This window comes from Mesoplodon bidens, assembly GCF_964165515.1.
Source record: "Mesoplodon bidens genome assembly, chromosome: 1".
Taxonomy (NCBI): domain Eukaryota; kingdom Metazoa; phylum Chordata; class Mammalia; order Artiodactyla; family Ziphiidae; genus Mesoplodon; species Mesoplodon bidens.
Window position 1 is genome coordinate 49033394 of NC_138176.1, and position 6173 is coordinate 49039566.

At 43.0% G+C, this 6173-nt stretch overlaps 1 protein-coding gene across 1 annotated transcript in view; it reads right to left on the reverse strand.

Moving 5' to 3' along the window:
- The window catches only part of WDFY4 (WDFY family member 4), a 276626-nt gene extending 270729 nt beyond the window's left edge, over nucleotides 1-5897 (reverse strand). The window contains exon 1 of the mRNA XM_081247758.1: nucleotides 5722-5897. The gene's annotated coding sequence lies outside the window, so the exon portion shown is untranslated. The remainder of the gene's footprint in view (nucleotides 1-5721) is intronic.
- Between the last annotated feature and the right edge of the window lie 276 nt (nucleotides 5898-6173).

The following is a 6173-nucleotide window of genomic DNA, read 5'->3' on the forward strand; positions in this document are numbered from 1 at the left end:
GAGGCCACAACAGTGAGAGGCCCGCGTACCGCAAAAAAAAAAAAATCTGATATTGGAGTGCTGCTTGGCAATTTTCTTACTATTGAAAATACAAAAATCAACAAGTGTTTCCTGCCCTCTTTTTTTTTTTTGCTTACTACTTTTCACATCCAAGTATATTTTACTTGTAATTGATGTACAAAGTTTTAATGCATTAATCATCCATCATCATACCATAAACACATTCTATGTTGCTCTTTTCCTTAAATTATCGGATTTAATGACCAAGAAGCATCCTCTTGGTCGAATCCCCATAATTGACTCTCTTACTCCCTATTAATGGGATGCTCTGGGTATCTCCACTGCTGTTATGGGCAATGCTGGGAGAAAGGATCCCCATGCAATCTTTTTGTGTGCTGTGAATTATCTATGAAGATGAATTCTCAAAAAAAGGATTAACCATTGGCCAAAAGGGAAGAGCAGTTTTCACACTCCTGCCAAATGTTGACTACATCTCTCCAGAAGTGTTCCATCAGCTTTTTAGTGGTAGCGTTCCTAATGCAAAGCATGAAGACTTATCAGGTGGAACCAGGCTCGAATCCCAGACAAAGCACTTACTGTCTGAAGGCAAAGGACCTTACCTCTTTGAGCCTCCATTTTCTCATCTGTAAAGTGGGAGTAATGAAACTGATCTCACTGTGGGGATCAAATGAGATTGCAAATACCAGTGCCCTATCTAGTGTCCAGCTTGTTGTAAGAACTATATACATTCTTCTTATCCTCCATCCTTTCTTTCTTCTTGGAATTATGTAGGACGAGTGACTTTTCACTTCTCTAACTTCCCATCCTTCTTGGACCATGTTCCTCACAAAAGCCTTAGCCATGGAATAAGAAGCATCATTTCTCTGAAGGGCACTTCCCAGCAGAAATATAAAACCAGCCACAAATTCAAGCCACATGTGTAATTTTAAATTTGGGGGCAGCCACATTTTAGAAAGTAAGAATAAATAGGTTAAATTAGGTAAATCTATCTGTTTAAATATATTTAAAAAATATATTTTATTTAAGCCAATATATCAAAATATTATTTTAATATGTAATCAATAGTTTCAAGTATTAATGAGATAAGATAGTTTATATTTCTTTTGTTGTTTGTTTGTAATATCTTTGAAATCCGAGGTGCATTTTACAACTTACAGCACATCTCAGTTCAGACTGACCACTTTTCAGGGATGGCTATAAGCTATTGTATTGGATAACGCACACCTGGACTTTGAGACTTAAGTGTTTAACAGGTGTGAAGAGGGCTTAGAAATGTTGCCTGGAGACATCATTTCCCATGCAAAATGCAGGTGCATTTGGATGGTTTGAAGCCCTTGGAGGGAGACAACCAAAGCAAGGCCCTAGTTGTAAATAAAATGGGTGTGAGCTCTACAGTGTGGCTCAAGGACCTCTGAGGAGCTCATCTTCCTGCTTCCCCTTCTGCACAAAATATCTCCACTCCTGAAACCAAGTCCCAGTAAAATCGAGTTCCTCTGATGAATTTTAACCCCTCTATCCAAAACTTCATTCGAAAGAGAATAAGAAAGATCTTGTCCAGCACCTGTTCCCCTCAGGATTGAAGAGTAACAAATGAAAGGGGGAACTGAAACTGAGCAGGACCCTACAGGGCCCTCCTGGGTGAAAAAGACCCTCCATGCCCCCCATTTCTTACTTATAGGGGGGAAAAAAGCTTTAGTCTCCTAAGCCTTCTCCATGTTCCAGAGAGCAGACTCATGCAGTTAATGATTAGGACAGGAGAGTCACAGGACTCCTAGTTCCTCCTGAAGGGAAATAGATAACCATCTGAGGCTTATCTTTGAGTTGTTCTGTAGAAACTAAGACCCCCACCCAGGTAGAGGATGGTGACTACACACTGAGCACAAGCACGCAGACCCCAGACTGGTTGGAACCAGAAGGTTGATGATTGAGATTCCCGAAACATCACCGTTACCGTACCACCAACTGATCAGAAGAAGGTCCATGAGCTGATCACACATGCTACGACCCTATCCCTTTTACCGTTTTCGCCTTTAAAAACCTTGTGCCCCAGCCAGCTAGCAAGATAGATTTGAGACGAGCTTAGGCCTCCTATCTTCTGAGTCGGCGTCTCCTCGATTAATAAACCTTTCTCTGCACCAGACTCCGATGTTTCGGTTTGTTTTGGGTAACAACACCCCCTCCCCCAAGTGGCCACACTGCCTTGCTTTTCTACCGTGAAGGCCACCTGGGGGGGGGCGTGCCAAGAATTCATTCCTCCACTCGATGTCTAATGGGCATCTCCACCTTCACATATGTCCGCATCGATATTCTGGAATAATCACCACCTTGCAAATAAGTCCCTTCCACCCTTGACCCAGCTGAGTAAATGACAGTTCCAGTCTCTGTGTTGCTCTGGAATCATCTTAAATTTCTCTCTCCCACACCCAACGCTTGCAACACTGTCAAATCCCTCTCAAAAATATCTAGAATCTCACCACTCTGACCACCTCTCGTTATTTCTGTTACTATCAATTTGGGGCAAGCCACCATTACCTCCAGCCTGGATTATTACAACAGCCTCTTAACTGCTAGTCTTTCTTCTCCCTTTGATACCCATAGAAAGTGATTTTTCTTTAAAATGGGAGCATATATCAGCAAGAGTCAAAAAAACATATTTTTAAAGACAGTGGCAATGATATAAAAATAAACCGTTTAAGAATAAATCTAGGCAAAGTGTGCACTAATTTTATAAAGAAAATTATAAAATTTTATTTAGATATTTTAATGAAGACCTAGATAAATAAGGAAACAAACCATGTTCATGAATTGGCGGAGTCATGTTCGTAAAGATATCACTTCTCTTCAAATTATATTTCTAAAAGAATCTGAACATAACTTTTTTGTTGAACCTGATAAGCTGATTCTAAAATCCATATTAAGTAAGAAGGAACCAAGAATGTCAAGCCAGAATGAAAGAAGAAGAAAAAAATGAGGAGACTCTTTCCAGATACCAAAATTTATTATAAGCCTCTAGTTAATAATATTATTTAGTGTTGGCAAAGGGAGAAACACATTGACAGAAGAGAGCCAAGGAACAGACCCACTACACAGATTTACAACAGAGCTGTAGATTAGTGGCTAAAGAATGGCCTCTTTGATTTGTGGAGCTAAGACTCTTGGTTATCCATATGGAAAGAACAAAATAAAATAAAACATTACCGGCTACCTCACACCATATAGGAAAATCATTACTAAGTAGGATTAAAGATTAAATATGAAGGGCAAAATTATTTTTTAAAATCTAATAATGTAAGAGAATAATTTTATGACTTTATAGTGGAGGAGAATCTCTTAGACAACACACAAGTGTATATCATAAAAGAATATATGGGTAAATTAAGCTTGTTTGAAACTGAGAAATTCAATCATTAATAGAAATCACAAATAACATAAGGAGACAAGGCACAAATAAGAGAAAAGTATTTATAACATACATAAAAAACAAAGAATTAACATCTGAATATGTGCTGAATTACAGAAAACCAATAGGATAAAAGACAGATGCCCCATAGAGAAAAAGATTTGAAGAGGAAAAAGAATTTAGAGTGAGCAATAAGCATATAAACAGACGCCCAACCTTAGTAATTCAAAAACTACAAATTCAAAACATAGATGGCTTTTCATTTGCACTGAATTGGTATAAAACTCTAACAAGATCAAATGTTGGTGAAGATATAGAGCAACGGAAACTTTTACATATTGCTGATGAGTGGGTAACGTGGTACGATTAGCTTGGAAACAGTTTTGATATCATCCAATAAGGCTGAAGATTTATATACCCTACTACCTACCAATTCTACTTCTAGGATATATACACCCTAGGGAATTCTTGCACACACGCCCCAGGATATATGTACAAGGAGAGTCCCACTAGCACTTACAAGTGCTAACAGCACCTAGCAGCTCATAATAGAAAAAAAAAAAAAAAAAAAACACCTAGAAATATCCCAAGTGCCCACTGGCAGTATATTGGGAGAGTATATACTGAGGTATATTCATGTATAACAGAACACTATCCAGCAATAACCATGAATGAATTAGAGGCACATGCAACAGTATGAAGGAATATCAGAAACATAATTCTGAGGCAATTCAGCAAGTCTTAAAAGAATATTTCATTGCTATTTACAAAGGTCAAAACCATGCAAAACCAAATAACATATTTAGCAATTTAAATATACGAGGTTGAACTATAAGGAAAGGCAAAAGAACAATAAACCCCCAATTCATATCAACAGCTCTGAAGAGACAGAGAAGGTTGAGCACACAGATGACTTCAAAGATGCTGATGACCTTTAAAACAACACTATGGTGACAGCACGCAGGGCTTCTGCAAGTTTTATTCCTTATACCCGATACACTTTTCCTAAATTTTCTTCTCTATCTACTCAATATTTCAAAACTTCCCAAGTCTGGGGGACTACAGCCCAGGTCCTCACACTGGACAGGAAGGCCCTCCCTGACCTGACTCATCCCCAGCCCTCTCTGGCCAGGTCACCTGGCACACTCCTCAGCTTTCTCTGCCACCTTGGTCTCCACCAGGCCTCCTCCTCTGCACCTTGACCCTCTCAGTTCCCCCTGCCAAGAAAGCTTCTCAGAAACACACATGGCTCAGGCCCTCCCTTCCTTCAGGCCTCCACTCAGAAGACATGTGCTTTCCCGGGCTTCCTGACCCGTACTCCCTACCCTCTGCTCTCCAGCCCACTGGAGCCTGTGGCACTGGGCACCACCCTCCCCTGACCACTGACCCAGCCGTCTTTAGCAGTGCCTGGCAGGAAGTGGCTCTCAATAAATGTTTGTTGAACAATTAAATGGATGACTACGCAGAAAATCATATTAAAACTGAAACCTTCCATAGAAAAGGTAACACACGAACTCCTTAGTTACCAGATTAGCTCCTCATGCTTCAGAGAGGTTGGGATGAAGGACTGGTTCTGTGTTCTATAAGGTGCAATTTTAGGTGGGGAGAAAAGAGCTAATTCTTGAAACCAGTGGGCCTGCTGATTCAAAACTATTGATGTTGCCAAGGTTTGACGTGGTAATTCGGACGAGGAAAGGATGGCCCCAAGGGGTGCCTACTTACCAGACGCCCAGCAGTGACCACAGGGCCAGGAAGGAGCCAGATCTCTTGGTGACCAGTCTGAAGTGGCCCCCTCTGTTTGGGACCCTTCAGAGGCCCACATGGGGGATGGGCAGGGGAGTCTCACGGCCAGCCCCTCTCTCCACCCCTGGACAGTTGGCAGACTCGGGCCCGTGTCCAGCCTCTCCTAGGTGTGGCAGGTCACCTTCCTTAACAGAACCATGAGAAAGGGCTTGACCTGAAGTAGGAGGAGGATGAGGAAGAGTGCCAGAGCCTGGCCTGGCTCAGCAAAGCCCAACAGTGACAAACACCCCAACACTGAGACACCCCAAGAGTGGGATACCCCAGCAGACCCAGACATTGGAGTGGCCCTGAGCACATGTGCCACCTGCCCTGCACATACTTTCTGCTCCTCAGCTTACCTCCTCTCCCACACCCACAAACCCCGATCAGGCACTGGTGGTCACATGTGCTCCCATGCTCAGCTTTCCAGGAGGCGGCCAGTCAGCCTGCCCTGGAAGACAGGACCCCCATGCCCACCTCTGGGCTGACCTAGTGTGGCCAAGAGCAAGGTGACCTACCTGGAGTATGTCCGTCAGGGCCTAGAGACGTCAGATGGCATGGGCGCCCCCATAACCAGCCACAGCCCCTCAGGCTTAGGGGAAGAGGACCGAGCCCAGAATCTTCAGTCTTTAACGATGTTTCACTATGAATCACTTGAGCTGGGTTTCTGCTCATTTCCTGGAGAAAGCAGAAGTGGAGATCGACAGATGCCTGATTCTGCCCACTTCCCAGCCATCAGCAGAGCTGCCTGAGTTCTGGTGGGTGACTCGGGCCCTGTAGAAAAGCCGCTTAGGGCAGTATGGTCAAGCAGTGCTGGGCGGGGCTAAGGGCAAAGAGGGAAAACTAGTAAGAGTGGGTGCAGAGTTCACTCAGCCCTGGACTATCTGGCTGGACTTTCCTCCTTTTCTTGGCCTCACCTCTCCTCTCTGAGCCTCTGGTAAAGCACAGGGAACTATACTCGATATTTTGT